The following is a 19,026-nucleotide window of genomic DNA, read 5'->3' as shown; positions in this document are numbered from 1 at the left end:
CCTACCACCAGCTAACCACAGCCTTCTGCACCTCGGCAGATCCGTCTGCTGTTCCACTGAACAGTTAACCAGTCAAGAGTGAATTAAAGATAACAACTGCACAACCAAGGGCTGAGGCTGAGCCTGAGCAAGAGGTCAAAATGAAAGTTCCCATTTTAGCTTTACAGCACATATTTTCTGAACCTCATTACCAAATTAAAATCTACCTCTATCTTAAGACACCGCTTTCTGGAATTTTTAACGGATTTATAAACACATCATGCTATGGCAATGTTGGTTTTATACACACACACACATATATATATATATAAAAACAAGCCTGTTGGCAACAGTGCTTTTGTCAACGTTTGCACTGGCCATATGACAACACATCAACCACTGTTTCTTTTTCCATGGCACAATTAACTGGGCCATTGTCAGGCCGATCCAAAATGGCACAGAATTAGCTAGGAGAAAAAGATATTTCACCACGCCAAAGCCAAGCGTGTGCATCCTCCTGCCCAGCCCTGGAGACCTGCTCCCCCACAACTCGGGCAGCCTCTCTTCAGGCTGTTTCCACCGGGAGTTCCGAGCTGCCGATGAGGAGCCTTAAGTCGCTTTTTCCACAGAAGGTGCTGGAGTTGCGGGGGGAGCCCGCGGCCGCCCCTGCCCGCGGGGCCGAGCGGTGCCTGTCCCCAGGGCGGGGAGCGGCGCCGACTCCCCCGCCGCCACCCCATTCAGCAGCGAAACTTCCTCAGACTCCGGCAGTGTCCCACTGAAGGACACCCTGCCTCCCGCCGACCCTCCGGGGCGAGCCGGCCCCGCTTCCTTCCCGCACACCCCCCTCCGGACACCGGCGGCCCACCCCCGCCATGCCCCCGGCCGCCGCAGCGCGGAGGAGCCCTACCTTCAAACGCCCTTCAGGGCGCGGAGGCCGCCCGCCGGCACCCGCTCCGGCGGCAGAGGCGACCCGCGGGGCCCGGCGAGGCGCCGCCCGGGCCGCGGCCGTTGAGAGCGGCCCCCCCTCACGGCCGCCCCCGCCCGCCCCCTCAGCGCCCGCTCGCCCCCCTTAGCCCCGGGGCCGCCGCTGCCGCCGGGCCGCCGCAGTGCGGAGGGGCCGAGCCCCGGCGGAGCGGAGAGGGCCGGGGGGCGCCGCGGCTGCCGTCCGGCGGGAGGGAACAAAGCGCCTTTGTGCGACGGGGCCGGGCCCGCGCTTGCGGCGGCCACAGACCACCCATCTCTCCCCCCAGCACCACCACCGACCGCCCCACCGCACTCACGGGCCTTCCCAGGCTCATCGGGGTCTGCGCTGCTCACACGGCCGGGCCCCACGGCCCCGCCACCGACGCCCGCCCGGCGCCCACCCGCCTCGCCGCAGTCGCCGCTACCGCAGCCGCCGCCATGTAACCCGGCGCGGAGGGCAGGGAGGGGCGGGCCCGCCGGTGGCTCCTCCCGCCAGGGGCGGGCCCGGGGCGGCCCTCAGGGAGGGAGAGAAGGAGGGACGGACACCGCCAGGCGGATCCGGGGTCGCGCTCTGCCCGGCGGCACCGGGGTGTGCGCGCTCCTCTGAGGCCTGCTCGCGGTCACCTCACAGCCTGTGCTGCCCTCAGGGGACACGGCGGCTCCCGGTGATCCGGAGGGGTTTAGCTGAGTCCCAAAGTCAAACGCTTGAAATAAAAGGGCCGGTTGGAGCTGAGGGGAGGCTGCGCCCAGCCACCGAAGTTGACGCGAACTCGAGGCCTACAGGCAGTCACGGTGGCCCTCGAGGGCTGCAGTAATGCTCACACTTAAATTACACTTGCTGCTTCCTCCTCCTGTTTGACCTCGCTGCCTCCTGATGGCTTCCCTCCAGTCAGGCTTCTGCTTTTGAAACCTGCGTTTGACCTGAGCCCTGGTGGTGCCTCCCTCGGCAAGGCCTAGGGCTCCGTTTCTCCAGCGTTTCCCTCGGCCACAACACGGCACAGGGAAAGAAACCCCGCAGGTGGAGAAGGCAGTGGGAACGTGGGTTTTCTGCAGCTGGGGGGATGTGGGGAGGAGAGCCGGGCCACCTCTCCGTGCCCAGGTGACAGGCCCTGCATCGGCCGGTGGAAGCAAGGGGAGAAGAGGAGCGGGACAAGGAGGCCCGGCCTTGGTTGCCACTGGGCAAGCACCACTCCTGCGGCTGTCAGCGTGAGGGGGTCCGAACCGGGGAAAGCAGTTGTGTGGGCCCAGTTCAACCATCCTGGCTTTAAACACCCCTCATGGCAGAGAAACAAAAGCAGGGTTGGAAGGCAGCAGGCGGGAATGACAGAGGCAGGCTTTCCTTCTCTTGACAGGACATTTTGGCTTAGATGTTCTGCAGCCTTAGTGTCACAGGGAACCTGAATGTTCTCCCCACAACCTTCTACCGACTACTTGCCATTGCTGTAGACATAGAGGATTTCTCTCTTGCTATTGCATTTCCCTTAATGGACGCAGGCAGAGACAGTAAAAGTCTACTTTTCCCTGAAAATGACAACTAATACAACAAAATAAAGCAGAATAATTAAAATGTTAAATTTTTTCCCCGTGAGACTTTTTTACGGCAGTCTTAGTGGGGAGAGAGAGGCATGGGAATAGCGGGCCTGGAGGTAACAGAAGAGCTTTACACTTCCACTAACACAGTTTCGGTACAGCTCCGAAGACAGTGTGCGGTTTCCCCAGCTCCCTCGTATGCCTTTTCAGTGCAGGATGACTCAAAGGAAGACAAACCAATTAATACTCATCATTTACTTAATCATTTACTGATTAAAAGGAGGTTATTTATAGTTAGTACTAGGACAGAAGTTACTCACATTGCACAGGGCTCTACGCCTCGCTCTGCTGCCATCTGGACAGAAGCATCCAATTGACCCTTGCCCTTTCAAATCACGTAACTATTTTTTTAATAAACGAGTCATACATCAACCAAGGAGCTCCCTACCCAGCTTCTTCACAGTTATTGAGATAACTTCTAAAAGTCCTTCAATTATGAAGCCAAGCATTAACTGTTTTAATTTAGTCAGATGCGTTGCTAACTCTGACATTGCCCCTGCTGGCAGAAGAGGTGACGTGGTCATTCGGTAATACAGCACTGTACTAATAGCAGACATACGGAAGTCAGTAACTAAACTGACACTTTACATTACAGTATTTACTAATGGATAGCAAATATAATGTATAGGTGGCTAGTGGAGGAAAGTCAGAAACAAAGTTGGAGTTCTTCTGCCCCCCCAGCAAAGCAGGGTTGGAAGATGACAGCACTGACAGCACTGGCTGCTCTAGAAGGTCTGTATTTAAATACAGTCTATAAAAAAAAACTGCAGGAATGCGTATTTGGGAGAGGTGATATTAGGACGGCAACCAAAGCCAAGCCACAGAGGAGCATTTACTTGCATTAAAGGAAGAGATTTGGGACTCAAAAAAGGCAGGAGCAGCAGTGGTTGTATGTCTAAATCCAGAGCTATTTTGTTAATTTAAGTATCCTTCCACCCAGACGAAGTATTGTCATTATGAGAGACAAAAGAGCAAGCTGATCCTAGGGTACTGCGGTAAGAAAAACCTTATATTACAGCCTTGCAACAGCAGCATCGTCATACTGTGTCTATTGGGACTAGCTGCCAATACCCACGTTGCTGTTTCACTCAGGTGGAGAGGTTGCACATCCATGGAGTGTGCTCTGCAGCGGCCCAGACTGTTTGAAAGATAGTTTAGCAAACATGGAGAGGGCTTGCGGTAAGTGGCAAGCTTTCTTGCCTGGGTAGCACATGCTTACTCATAAATCTCACACAGTTCAGACTTACCACCATTTTTCCGGGTTCCTAATTAATAAATCAAGAGCCACTTTGGTTTTTTTTTTCCTCCATTTTTTTTCCTGACATTCTAAGAGCATAAGTCAAACTCCCAAGTCTGCGGTAGGATCTAGTGAATGAGATCTTTCAATCTAGAGGAAAGTCACACAACAGGGAAGAGCAGGGTGCAGGAATGTTACTTGCTTACAGCGTCACTATTTATAGAATTACTATGCACGTGAGATAGAGTTGCTCAGAATTTAATTGTGAGTCACATGGCAATTTGTGGCTATCTAATCCAGCAAATTGCTAATCTCTTCTCAGATTTTTAATATCCTATTGATTAGTCTATAAATGTGTCAAATTGTTCCCCATTCCCCACAAGAATGCAATTACACAGTGTGTAGATGATACGCTATATGATACCAACCCATTCTAAGACATTTGCAGATATTAACTGTCAGTAAAATGAAGAGTAAGAAAAGAACTGGACATGGAAGGTCATAAAGCCCAGCAATTAAAAAATACTTACAACTGAACAATGATTCATTTATTATATCCAAGTTCAAAAAGATCAAACAGTAAATTCCAACATAATATTTCAGTCCTGTGTGTGAATTGTTACTTGTGGCATAAAAGGGAATGAAATATTTTTAAGTGTCCACACCCATTGTGATTGGCAAGGGAAGAAAGGTTTGGAGACAGTTTGAAAAGGTTGCCCAAGGTAACTTGGCAGCTCCAGGCTTTTGTCTCAGTTTCACTGCTTCACTGGGCTTTTCTGTGGGAAATCTTTGTTTTCTGGTGTTATGCAGCTCTCTGTAATGATTCCAGGTATTTTCAGAAGAGGCTGAACCTAAGCATGTACCTCACATTAAGTAGCCTGCAGCCCTAGAGAAGAGTAAGGTATCTAAAGCGATACTTGGTTCTTGGCCTGTCCTGCAGGGTCAGTCCCCTGGGCAGCCGAATTTGCTGAGACACACAGGCGAGGACTCTTGATGGCAGACGGTACCCGGGGCACCCGCCAGACTGCTCCTGCTGTGACTTACACATCCTTCCAGAGGAAGGGAAATATATCCTAGGATACATTTGTTTCTTACCAAAGTCTAGGGTTCGTTTTGCATGAGGATAGGGAGGAGAGAAAATCCCACTTCTTAAAAGGAGATGGGGAGAAGTTCAAGAAGCGCTCAATTTCTGCTGCCTCCTTGGCCTGTTCCTGCTTATCTGTGTTCTGCAGGGTGATCTGGGCCCTGAAGTATGATTTGGTTTTCCTGGCACAGCTCCCAAGAGTTTTTGATAGTTTGTTTGGGTCTCCTTTAACTGCTGCCTTCTCCAATTAACCTAGTTCTCTGCAGGTGTTAAGCAAAGCCTTTGCAAATCACTTGCTTTTCCAGCGTACAGTTTCATAGTGCTGACATTCAGCACAAACAGTCCAGGTAAATTTGAGTTTCACTGACAACTCAACTGCTCGGGTAGCTTCACTTCTTGGGCACCTCTATTTCCTGGAAAAGGTCAGACTACACCTTTCCATACTGGATGTAGAGCTTTTTTATTTGTTCTTTTTAACACAAACACTAAGGAACCCTCTCTGGGTTTGCAGACTTTGAAGTTTTCCCAATAAATCTGAAAGAATACTTCATGTCAGCGTTATTAGCAGGTAATCACACAGATGTTGCCATCTTAAAAACTTTTAACCATTTTTTGCCTCAAAATCCTTTTTTAGTTAAAGTCCACTTGGCAGTAGCCAAGGCTACCTGGGCACAGACACCATGCCATCACCTCATTTCACTCACTTGGTGGAACTGACTTTGCTAGAGCAAGCTTTGTACCATCTGCATTCCGATCAGGAGAGAAGCTATGAGGATATTAGGGGACTTAGAAGAAAAGAAAAAGGCAAACCCTAAGATCTTCATCCCTGTGTGAAACAATAGAAAGACTGGAAAAGAACAGACCTTTAACAGAGACCAATTCAAACCAAAGGCAGCAAAGCAAAAAGGGCAAATGAAGGTGGAAACAGAAAGTCACAGAAAATGTTCAACTTTGAGGTTAGAAATAAATGTGTTCTGTGACATACTTTGGAAATTCTGTGAGTCTGCAGGTAAAAAAAGTCATTAAACACTTAAACCAGAACAAGTCATTCTTCCCCCTTGGTAGATCATCAGCAATCTAGGACACCGGTACAGCTAGCTGCATGCAGGCTCCCTGCTTAATATCACAGTTCTATTAAGTCATGCAATTCCTTAACCAACACTTAGCACAGGGACAGAGCAGCTGCCTAAGGCAGGAGTTGTCAAAGCCATGGCAATCCTGGGAGAAGAGGAAAGCTTAGAAAACTTGCCTTGTAGCTGGATCATCACTGAAAGATTCAGCCCCTCTGCATGTGAAATTCACTTGTAGGGCTGGAGCTCTCCCAGATTTCCCAGCCTTTTGTTAATTCCTCATTAGTTAACCTTGCATAGAGGTAGCTATCAGTAGCTATTCATGCACAGAATAGAAAATGTAGAAAAATTTACCAAGGTAGGCAATTGAGGCAGTATGAGTTAGGTTTAATCACCTTTTAAAGGATGATTAGTACCAACATTTTCGTACTTGGGTGCTCCAAGTGACCTGAGTTGCTTCGAACTTCCCCGTGTGGGACATGAGAGGTGTGCTAGAGTCAGGCTGTAGATCCAGTCAGTGGATGAATCTACAGCTGGAAAACATTCTACAGAAAGAGGAACAGGGCTGTCGTGACAAGGCAAAGCATAGGATGAAGTGGAAACAGGAAGCACCAAATGATTTTGTCCCAGCACTTCAGGTGCAAGAGAATTCTGTGTGCGACGGTTCTCCCCCATTCAGACCTGCAGGAAGGCACTGCTCCCATCCCCACCTCCAAAACCTCAAATGACGCAGTTGGGAGAACACACTGCCCACTGAAGTGGCACCAGAGCAATTGCCTGAGGCATCTCTGTGCTAGTTACTTCATTGGCAGTGGTGCTGCTAGAGCTGTAAGGCAGCACGTTACTGCATAGCTTTTATTTAAATATCTGTAATACCTTGAGTACTCCCATGTGGAGCGATGCCCTGGCAGCAGGGCGGGGTGTCCTCAGCAGAAAATGCATTTGGTTTTGGATACCTGCTGGAAAACACATCAGCTCTTGAGCAGAAGTTATAAAGGCCTGATGATGGATTTATGTAGAACAATTATGCGTTTTTGTAGAAGTATTGCATTTAATTGCAGAACTATGCAATCTGTATAGTTCTGCAACAGTAGAACTGTTCTTGTTCTTTCCTATAGAACAGTAAACCTTCCCACATGCAGCATTTTGATTGCTATTGCATTACAGAGATAAAGCCTCTGCTGTGCAATTGTAAATACAGCTGGTGCTGCAGTGCTTGTCATTTACAGAGAAAAAAATAATAATCGGACTAACATTCGCTAACATTTTCACCAACACCGGAATCCTCTTGAAATACATTTACAGGGGGCAAAGCTCAATACAGATACACGGCATCAGCTAATACACTGCTTTAGCAGCCTGAGGCTACACAACTTTTACATATCAAATAGCAACAACTGTTATCTGCAAGCTTACAAGGGGAGAAGGGAGGTGCAGTGAGTTGAGGCATTTCAAACACTTTCAGATATTATTTTGCAATAAACCCCAGATGAACTGGTGCATGACCAGCAGTGAATCTTTGTCAGCCATCGAGATGATGATCTGTTGCTGCCTCAAGAAACTTGAGGGTTGGGAAAGCAATACTAATTGGTCATAGTGGAAGAGTCTCAGACCTCTTCTATTACTTAGATTTTTGTCTTCCTGAGTAGGAAATGGACTCCAACTCAGCCTAGGCCACCTGTGGCACTGTGATACTTATGGTGGTTTGCCAAAACAAGATGAAACAAGCTGGACTGTGAGACACATTAAGAAATCGTATCTTTGTGACTGCTCAGGCAGAGGCCATCCTCCACTCACTTTGCCCCGCACACAGTGGTCTCCAATGTGCCCAAAGCTCACAGGTGCAGCTGTTTCACGAGGAAGCAGCACACTGGATGGCTAAAGATCAAGAGGCAAGAAGCACAGTGCCAGCAGGGTCAAGGCAGGCTGGTGGGAAGCCAATGTGAGTACTGTTGCTCGGGATGCGTTTCTTCTGTGGCCAACACGCTTTTTCAGAATTCCCGAAATAGCACTTATCATAAGCAGCAGATTGACTGGGAAACACGCTGCTTCTCTTAATGCATCCTACTGTCCCTGCCAGACCCCTACCTCAGACAGTCTCTGAAGCTGGAGAGAAAATCCAAGAAATATCAGAAAAGTAGAAACTTTTTATAGAACATCTACCATTGAATTATATGGCAAATGGTCAGCATTGCCAAAGCTACCTCGAGTCACTTTTGTTATATCTTCAGACATCAAACCCCAAAGTTTTTATTTTGTTAACGAATCAATTTTGAAACAACCCCCTCTCCCTTAACACACCGTAACTTCTTCTCAGTACACGATGCACCATCTATTTTTAAAGATTTCCACTACATATATGGGACTATTCAATTCCTCATATTCCCCAACCCCATTATGTCTTAGCTTTCATTAAGATTTTCTAGGATGTTTCAGGTTTTCTCAACAGTTTTGAGACACTTGCTGGGAAGGAATACATTTCCAAACTGTTTGTTTTCTCAAGAAAACTGGATTTTGCCTGTGTGCCAGAATCAGCAGACATATTTATAAATAGCTTTGGACAGATGACAGGAAATGATGCAAGATCTCAGGCCACTCCACAGAGGGCAACTGTCTGAAGTGCTCAGGAAAGAGGGACTTGCACCATTGACTACTACACGGGGAAAAAAAAATGCACAGAAGCATCATTTACTACAGAGGGCATCAAGCTTACGAAACACAAGATCTCTATCTTATTACAGCTCAAGCAAGGAGTCTGTTTGCTTGCAACTACATTGCAATGAAAAACAGGAAAATTAGATTTTCCTCTGAAGAGGAGAAACTGACCAGAATTGTCTAAACTCACTTTGTTACTCTCGAGGAGGAGCTTTCCCCTCCTAACATGCTATAAATGCCAACACACGCATTGGAGATTCTCTAGACTCTGACTGGTGCCAAACATTGGGATCATCTTCTTACCCTGGCATTTCCCATCAGCTTCAGCAAAAGCTCTTCCAACTCAAACTGCTTTAAATGTGCTCCAATAATAGCTGCTTAGAGGTTAATCTGTGTCTATTCATCTGATCCCAAGAACTGTCTGTTCCTCTTTGCAATAGTAATACAAATGGAGCACCAACTCACTGTCTCATTTTGTTTCTATCAGCAGCCATGAAGATAAAGCACAGCAATTTAACCCCAAATAAATGCTTTATTCGGAATGGGGGCAAACTCTCAGCTCTCTTAAGTCTATGGCAAAACTCCTAACAGATTTAACTTCAACACGGTGACTCCAGATTTCTCCCCCACTATCAAGTTGGTTTCTCTTCCAACAGCAGCAAGCGCCTCTCAGCCCACTCCTTACACACTTTCACACTGCTGGTGCCTGAACAGCGTGCTCTACATGGAAGACTACAACGATTCGTGAGAAATAGATAGTGTACCTCCCCAGCGGATGAACTTTTCGAGTCATTCAGTCCAGAGAATGATATATTTAAGTCCTCTATGTTCCCACGTTGCAGTTAAGCATCATGTGGGGCTCAGGGACCTGCTCTCAGAGCAGCCATGAGCCTGTCTCCTTTCTGCACTGGGCGCTAGAAGCGGGTGAGCATGTAAGCACATCCACCACTCCTCTGCACAGGGGCATTGCCATAACCACCCCCAGCACTCTCCCACACACCCAGCACCGGGGAGGCCGGCCCAAGAACAGAGAATTGCATATATGATCCCTCTGACAACCATTCCTCAGAGGCATCCTACTTCCAGGAGTGGATGGTTTCTACCCGTTTGTAAGCTATCTGTTCCCATGACAGACAGAAGAGCCTAGGAGCATTCCTGCCTATGAAAGGAATAAATAATACATGACACATTTTTTGAGCTTTTGTACTAAGTTATTTTACCCATGATCTAAATTTCTGGTACTCTAGTGAAGACCTTGATTTTTTTTTTTTTTTCCCCCATTAAAGCCATTAAATCTGACTGAATCTTTGTTATTCTAGAAACATAAGATTTATGTCTCCTCCGTGGAGACACTCTCTTCTTGTACAGAGCTCACACAGAGTGCTTCTCAGAAATAACCTTCACAGGATACCCCAGTGCTGAGGGATCACCGAGAAACAGTCCTAAAACCAGAAAGTTATCTCATATAGGTAAACATTTCACTGTATAGTTATTCCTAGAGGTTCTTTCATAATCTGAATAGCGAGATTTACTTTGCAAGTGAGCTGGAATTAAGAAAGATAAAGAGGTAGAGAAACCTTCTGCGTTTTAGTGCATCAGCATTCTCTTATCTCCAGCACATCTCTAAACAGTTTTCAATCACATTCAGTTAAAAAATATTAAATGAAAACTTAAGAGATACCACATACACCTAAAGCTATGTTTTGTGACAGGGAAAGGTATTCCTCCCTCATTCTGTGTGTGTTACGAAACACTAGAGAATTATTTAAGCCTCAGTTAAAATCAAATCAATTCCTGATAAACCTATTTTAGTAAACACAAAAAGTTGCTAACCATTATCTCAAGTTTCTTCTTATTGTTTAATCTGGACACTCCCAAAACAAAAGTAATCAAGATGATTCAAAGAATAGGAGTTTCAACCTTTGGACCAGCTCTGATTGCAATACTTAGTTCTCATGATTGCTGCAATTCAACAACTCCAACATGATATTAGAGTTCATGTGTGCTCCGTGACCTATTCCAGCATTGCCCTGGATGACAGCAAGAGCTGCCAAGTGGTTCCTATCTGTAATCTGACGTCCCCAGTGGCTCACAGCGCCACAAACCAGCTGAAAGACTTTCTGTTCCCTTGCATCTATTGTCACAGAAGTTAGGCAGACAAATGCATTCACTTGTGTTCAGTAGTGGGAGACAATTTGTGAGAAGTTCAGGCTATGCTACAGGAGATTTCACTTGGCCACCCGAAGTAATGAAGAGTCGGGCTTCAGCCACCAGACAACAGTGGCCAAACTCTTCTTGGTAGTCTGTGTCTTGAAATGGTGGCCCAGAAGGGAAAGACTGCAGCTTACAAACCTCTCAGCTTTTCCTTGGTGTTAACTTTTCCAGGACAGTCACCCTCTCTAGCTACAGACTGTCTGAGAAAAGGTGTATCTCAGAAATCAAGGATGGACATGAGGCTCAGCCCTTGCTTTCAGAGTCAAATCATCCAGCCAGGGCTGGACTAGGAGTCTCATTACCGTTGCCCAAACCATCCTGCTCCATGGCCAACTCCAAAGAGGACTTAACACTCTCAAGCCTGTCTGTTAGAGATGCTTTCACAAGGACTTCACAAGACAGTGCAGTATTCATCAAAACCAAGGTGGTGGTTTTCCTCGCAACCCAGAAAAGGTTTTGAGATGTCAGGTGTTTATTTTTTCCTGACAGACTACCCGAGCTGGTATTTCCATAGCTGCATGGGCTATCACATACTTCCTATAACTACACAGTAAAGTGAGATTATTATGGTTTGAGATAATACCCCTGTTTAAATAATTAAGGCAATTCATTTGCTTGTAGTAAAAATGATTCAAGGACTACATGTACAAATTGCGATCAAAGTACTACCCTGTACCCCATGTTTATCATCCCAGGTCCAATGATATTTGTTAGTAAACAATACAAATGTAATCATTGCTAGGTGATAGTAAATCAGTGGCAAGGCCTGAACAGGCTGTTGTCAAGTAGGAAAACTTCAACCGAGAACCTGCGGTAACTGCCGAAATCAAGTGAAACAGCCGGGTAGTAATGGAAACTTTTGAACCTTTTCACATGGAGTTACAAGAAGATTTATCTTCCTAATTGCTCTAACGTTTCAGATAGCAGGAGAACATGGGAATATGGGCCTTAATGTCAGCTAGCAAACTTCTCTGACCTTTGAAGGGAACTCCATGTGACATGACAATCACAGTAATCAGAACAAGCTCTGTCTGCTCTGATACAGCTTTACTGCACGAGCAGATACTCCCTTTTCTCCTTACAAGTGCTCAGTGCTCTGCTTCATTCGTTGCACAAGACAGATAGCGCTCACCTGATTACCAGTAATTGGCTACCAAGAAAAAATAAAGTCAGTGTACTGCCCTGTGTGCTATTCACCACATATAGCCCCAGTCTGAGGACAGAATCACCAGGGTTTAAGGGCTCTGCAAATACCCATTAAATTAATTTCTACAATCTGCAAGAATGTCAGGATATTATCGTTTCCACCTTCCTGAGCTGAGTCACAAAGATCAAGGTCACAGCAGCCCTTAATGCACAATTTAAGATTGCTAGAACTGAATTTTGCAAGGGATTGGTACTTTATTCCACTGTTCAACTTTTCAACCCACTTTTCAAAGTGATTGGTACTTCTTGCACCAAGTGCAGTTCCTGAAGCTTTGAATTCTCAGTTTCTGCAAGTTACACTGGGCTTTGTCCAGGCAGTTCTGATTTTCCCCAGCGCCAAAAGTCCCCGAATAGCTGTGCTTGTACCCCCCAAGAAGCTGTGTTTACACACCCTCCACACCAGCTTCTCCACTCCCTCTCAGCTGCTCATCCAGTTTCTCCAAGTCTCCTCCAATTTCCCAGTTTCTATTTTATTTTCTCCTTTCCAATTCAAATTTCATTTTTACTTTTCTCCCAACCTACTCCTTAGAAATTTCCTACCTATTCGGTCCTTGTTTTTTCTGCACGTGAGTCAGGTAGCTACCTCCAGCTTCTTAACTGGAGCCAACAGGAGCCACTGAAAGCAGCGCATGGGAGGAACAGTCCACTTGTATTCAATTCAGGTGCCCAAACCCAACACAGCTGGCATCAGCTTGTGGATACAGTCACAGGAAAATTTCTGTTCAGAAGTTGACAGGGCTGAAGCACACCCAGGACTGACAGACTGCATGGGAATTTATCTGCTACCACATCTATCCAGTCTGCAAAACCTGAGGTCTCCAGTTCATAGAAATCAAGAGATTTTTCACAAAGATAAAACACGCATCTTTGATTCTGGATGCCAAGACTGCCCTCCTCTTTTAGAACAGGCAAGGGCATTTTAAAAACTTTTTGTTTGTTTGCCTGTTTTTAAGCAGGGCAAAATCAATGCTCTCCTCCACCCTGGTTCTTGTAAAATGACATAATATTTGAGCTAAATGTTCCAGCAAAGTTCAGATTTGCAAATATACCTGGCACAGAAACGTTTCCATCCAAAGAATTAGCCATCAGCAAAGTCATGGTCTATGGAAATGGAGGCAAGCAGTGAGACCAAGGCAATCCCAACACGAGAGCTCCTCAGCCTTGCCCGAGCCACCAAGGGGCTGCAAGTGTCAGGTCCTGCCTTGCTATGCCACCGTTCCCCACACATACAGCCTCTCTCCCATCACCACTCCTCTGCCTGGGCAAAGGGACAGGCACATTCACACCTTCTCCTCGCCCAGCAGAAGGCACCCAGCAAGCTACTGCATGCTGCCATGCCTCTCTAGGCAGCCTTCTCCAACACCCCTGGGGCTCGTAAGCTGCTGGCTGTTGGTGAAGGTGGTGGTACATGGCCTTCCTATTCAGGAACACATTAGAGATGGAAAAAAGGGTGGACCAGAGAGTTTCTGAGGATATGGTGCTGTCAGTGTTCTCCCTGTGGATCAGTGAGAGGTTGCTGGAGGGGCACAGAGAAGCCCCACTGGGGTACTGGGCACTAGCCACTGGCATGCAGAGTGCCCTATTCAAGATTCTCTTCCCCTTCGCAAAGGTGGGAAAAGGCTCTTAGCAGCAGAAAGCAGGAGGATGTAAGAAAATACTCCACTCTCCAGGGCAAAGTTTCTTCCTATTATTTTGCTCCGGTGCACAGTCACACAGAACCTCTCCTACCATACAAACCCTGCTGCTTCCCCTGCGTGTCTGTGCCTTCACTGCTGCTGTCGTTAGCAATGTTGCTGGGCAGCCAGCGTCGAGGCGGGCAGCAGACCTGGGGTTACAGGGAAGGACCCCAGGAATTAGGAGAACACAACAGTGAAGGAGGAGAGTAAAGAAATGTTTAAATAATATTGTCAACTTTTCCGTAACCTCAGCTTCTGGCTGGTTGGAAGGACAGACAGAAACCACATGTCACTGCACAGGGAATGGGGAGCAACAGCAGCAGGTAACATTAGTCTGACTTTCTGATGTTTACAGAGGCTGTAATTTCTTTTTATTTCCATGATACTGTATGTGAAAAGCACTTCAAGACCTGCCCCACCCCCAAGATCCTATTATGAAAAGCTGGATCTCACAAAGCTGTTTTCCAACATGTCAAATTCAGGTTTTGTGGCTCTGTTTGACAGTTGTACGAAGACAGCACTCGCTCCCAGCTGAGCATAAGCAACCAGGTCACTGAACACCAGGAGTGCACGACTCGGTGCCCCGATGCCCTGCCTGGGTTGGACGCACTTCTTGGAGCCCCCGTCTCCAGCCTTAGCTGAGCCTGTCCCACCCCTCTGGCATTCCAGCAGCAGGCAGGTCAGTTCCCAGGACCTTTACCGAGCTATGGTCAGGAGCAGAAGACCTCAAAAAGGGACAGCTCAGTCCCACCGCTCCTGCTCACCCAGGTTAATGCCACAGCACATCAGCAAGCCCACCCCCTCCCACAGGGCTGGCCCCACGCTGGCCCCTGGGCACCCACTGCTGTGGGGTGGCTCTCTCACCTGCAGCAGGTAGACAAACTGCCTGGGGTCCTTCAGAATAACGCTGGCAGCTGCGGCAGGCAGAGTCGAGGAAATACATCCCCAAATCTGCCCTTGTGTTCTTTAAAACAAACTTTTATTTATGCTGCCAGCAGTGGCAAAAAATAGCCTGAGTCCCCAGTCTACCTTCAGTGATATTTTCCCATGTGCCGAGCTGAAGCTCTGAAGCTCCTCTCCCTCTGCAGAGCAAACACAGCATTTGCAGGAATAAAGCTGTGCTTATATAAGCTTCCGAGAATGCCAAGTTGAATGTCTGACGGAGGAAAAACTTCTGGTAAAATCCTATTTTTTGTCTTTTTGAGAGATCTAATCTATCTTCTGTGCATTCCTGACCTTCAGAAAGTATTTTCATCTCACACGTTAAGTATAACAATCCTCTTAACAAGGGAACATTTTGTTAGAGCTTTAAATTGGGTTACGTAAATTATTTGTAGTTCTGACAGCAGGTTCCTCTTCCGTCCACAAGGACAGTTGTTATGAGATCGCTACAAGGTTCATTTGCAATCACTGCAGATAATCATCTGAAGGGACTGTTTGAAATGAGATTTTATCTGGGGGTTATGCTACAAGTTTATCAAAGCTTTTTATAAAGGCAACGTTTTTTTTCCAAAATGCAATAGAGTAACCTGCATGAGAATTAAAAAATCCCTGATGTGAATGGCAAATTGAGAAAAAAAATAATTTCCAACTCCCACAAACTTTAGGAGGAACAGAGCACAGAGGGGAAAAAACGTAACATATGTATATGTATATAGGTGGTACCAAGCATGTCTCAATCCATGAGTTTACTCCTGTTGACTACAGTGGGAATTGCTAGCAGTCCAGATCGGGCTATTTGTTTCCACTAAGTACTTGTTCAGAAAAAAAGCAGAGTGGAAAAATGATTCAAGAAGTAACAGCACTACTTTCAGCATTACATCAGAGCAGTCATGACTTAGAAACCCGTTTTGCAGTACTCTATCCAGGCATGGGGTTAGACACTGGTTTTGAATGGGAAGAGTTCTCAGGCAGTAGAAGCCTCCTACCTGCCTTTCTTTTGTCACTAGTAAGGCTAATTGGGAAAAAAGTTTCTACTGATTTCTTCAGGTGTGGGAAAAGGACATAATTTATAAATTGGGATTATTTTTTAGGTTCCCCAGTATATTTACGAGCTATTTAAAACAACCCAACAAAGCGATAAACCAATATTTTATTCAAATGGAAAGCATTTTGTTTGACTTTAATAACACTGATTTACTAAAAGAAAATTTTAAAATGAAAAATTTCAAATAAAAATATGGACATTTCATTTTAAAATCTTTCTCACAGCATTTCAGATTTTTTTCTCCCCAAGTAACAAGAGCAGAGAGTTAAGTTTTGTCCAATGAAGCAATGAGCAGTTGAGCAAACCCAGTAAACCTGATTTCTACACACTCCTGCTGGCATTAAGTTCTCCACAACAGTGGTCCAGAAACCAACAAACCCAGCCACCCCTTCTGCAGCAGGAAATTACTCCAAGGAGTGACATTTTCAAGGAGAAAAAACCTGTGGGTTTGTAAACCACACACACACACAAATGCAAGAACCATGGAAAAGGTGCTCAGCAGAGGACCTTTACCCACAAAACTTAACCATCTACTAACATTTCCAAATCTGGCTGGGAATGCTTTACCCTGGTATTTTCAATTGTATTGAGCTAACTCAGGGTGTTTTATCTTTCCTTCATATTCCCTCCCCTTCTTTGTTTGATGCCAAATATTTATTTTCAGCAGTCTATACAGAGTTGTCTCATGATTTTATTAGCAGTCTCTCTTACAATACTTTACCTACAGAGATGCAATGCATTAGTATTTCTAGGTACAATGTTAGTTATTCCTCTGAATTATCTAGAGACACTAGCTGACTAATATATAATGCTTTTATTTATATAAAAGACAATTATTATTATTTTGGTAATTCTCAGAGAGAGATGTTTTTAAGTGTTAGTTAGAAAGATTGATCTTTATCCTTTATACTTCTTTCTCTAAACAAACAGATCTCATAGGAGAATACACACAGACATTTAACTTACCATTACTGAAGCTATCTTTTGAATTCCTCAGTATCATTAATATTTAAGCAGAAAGAACAGAACAAACAATTATCCTAATGACAGCACACCAGAACTAACAAGTAATTTTTAAAAAGTCGTCCAGAAGAAGTGAGAAGGTCGACCAGAAAACACGAGTCAGGAATAGCTGTGCTCCGATGAGGAGGGGAAGGTTATGTTGCTGTGATATGAGTAGTGCACAGCTGTTACTTTAGTAATAATTCATCATATTAATATTTAAATGAGAGGAGGAGGAGGGCACGAGATTGTGTGTGACTCAACAGTCCCTCCCTGTCCTTAAGCAGAAAAATAGGCCACCAATGCAGAAAGAGCATTAGGAGCTATGGAGTGGGAAGGTTTGTTTTCATTACCTCATGAATAAAAGTGGGCAAACTGGTCCCCAAAGAAGTCTAGAAATTATCCTGGGTTTACTCCTGAAAGTTAAATTTTGTTTCTACTCTCAGAAGCAGCCATAACCTAATGAATAAGTTGATCCGGCAACCAGTGCTGTAGGTCTGTACACGGTGTTTCTTAGATTTCAGTATATTTCCAGCAAGATTCTATGCTTCCTGCAAAGGGCTGCCTGCGGGATCCTCACCTGGCAGTTCCTCACAAGGAATTGCTGAATCGCTGCTGCACTTTGCCATCCATTTCTCTACAGACACGTTGATAAAACCGTTTCTTTAATCAGGGCTTACTTACCTCCAGGCTTGTTCCATCATCTTGGCCCATCGGAGTCTCTGGTATGGGCAGGTTCAGGAGACCTGGGGCACCTGAGGAGGAGCGGAAGCTGCTCCCTGCAGGAGGAGGTGTTGTGAGGAGCAGAGCCTCAGCCCCAGGGATCCCGGAGGAGCTCCAGGAGGTAGAGCAGCAACACCCAGCAACAGCAGGCTCAGCACAACGTGGAGGGCTGGAGGAAACAGCTGATGCAGGCATAACCCAGACAGATGTGGGTGGCATCCCTGGCAGGAGAGGCAGCCTGACCACACTTGATTGCATATACGATTGCACAACTTTATCCAACAATTCAATATAAACACACCTCTTGCATGCTAGTTTTTTGGGGGTTGGGTTTTTCTTTTTAACTCTGTACAACTCCTCCATGTTAGCAGAGAGAGAGTTACTATGACACCCCTGGCTGAGCATCACCTTGTTGGCTATATAACTCTATAAAGGTAATAAGCAACCATTTAACCAGAAATACAGACACAGACTTCAGAAATGGCCATAAGGCTAAATAACAAATAGTTTGTAACAGAACAAGTCCACAGAGAAGCATTCAGCTTAGTGCTCAGCATGAAAATACAAGGTACACAAAGTACAACCATTAAGAGATGCCAAACTCATGCAGTAACATCAGTTCTCAGCACACCATCAGAAATTTTCTGTTTTTTCCTATTCAAGCAAAGACATTCCCTCCTCCATTCATTTCATTAGTGTAATCCTTCAAGATCAAGTTTGCAAACAGCCTGAGTTAATGTTGTTATTATTTTTAGCTGACTGTTATGGAGGTTTTATTTGCTGCATCCTGTACAACAGGATTTGTGTTATTAATACATTGCAGAAAATACCACTTGTCAGATCTTCTCCGTATCTGTTGTCAGTGTCCCAGCAGAGTGACCACTTAAAACTGGTCTTCATAACTTGATACAAAGTGTTGTACATAAAGCAAAATCAGACCTGTTGGCACGTTGGAGGAATGGGGAGTATTGATCTAGACTGCTCACCACAGTAGACGACAAAGGTCTGCACAAAGATACCCTTTTTGTTTTAGTAATTACACTAATGCAGGAGAGGTTGGGCTCTTCCTCCTTGGATTTTGGGAGTGCTGGAAGAACAGACCTGCCACGCTGGCTTTAATTCACAGCACAGCCCTCACTCCGGCTCCACCACCACTGCTGTCTCATGGGTAGGACAGATACACGAGGCTGGAACTAGCCACCTATCCCCTTAGCACCCCCAGCGGGGACTCACATGTTCCCAGTCACATGCGGAGGCAGAAGTCGTCCTCCAATTCCTTGAGCTTCTGTGTCAACCTCTAGTGACAACTCTGGCCCCAACAAGTATCATCTGATTACCATGAGGTTGAAGACTATTTGCACTCTCAAAGCTGCACCCTCACTAGTATCTCAGAAATCAGAGGGCTCAGTCTTCAACCACCTTGGATGCTGAGTTGTGTCACTGGCCACAGAATAGTTGAGGAAAAATGCTGGAAGAAGCAAAAGAGTCCCTAAAGTAGCAAACCTCTCTTTCTAAGTGAAGGGATTTGGTCTGGTCCGCTGGAATGCAAAATATTTGCTGCTCTCTATACAAGCAGTACCAAACATGATTTAAGATAAGTCAAACTTGCTCCCTTCCTCCTTGTACATCCTCCTCCACAC

General features: G+C 45.8%; 1 protein-coding gene across 2 annotated transcripts in view; it reads right to left on the bottom strand.

The window, feature by feature from the left end:
• The window catches only part of MAPK6 (mitogen-activated protein kinase 6), a 30,487-nt gene extending 13,652 nt beyond the window's left edge, over positions 1–16,835 (bottom strand). The window contains exon 1 of one of the 2 annotated variants that reach the window (XM_074155502.1): positions 16,628–16,835. The gene's annotated coding sequence lies outside the window, so the exon portion shown is untranslated. Of the gene's footprint in view, positions 1–1,259; positions 1,402–16,627 lie in introns of those variants that run through there. The other variant, XM_074155501.1, reaches the window with a different exon arrangement.
• Positions 16,836–19,026: the final 2,191 nt, after the last annotated feature.

The sequence above is a fragment of the Numenius arquata genome, chromosome 11 (genome assembly GCF_964106895.1).
Source record: "Numenius arquata chromosome 11, bNumArq3.hap1.1, whole genome shotgun sequence".
Taxonomy (NCBI): Eukaryota; Metazoa; Chordata; class Aves; order Charadriiformes; family Scolopacidae; genus Numenius; species Numenius arquata.
The sequence above is the reverse complement of the archived record's forward strand: the minus strand, read 5'-3'. Positions and strand labels throughout refer to the sequence as shown.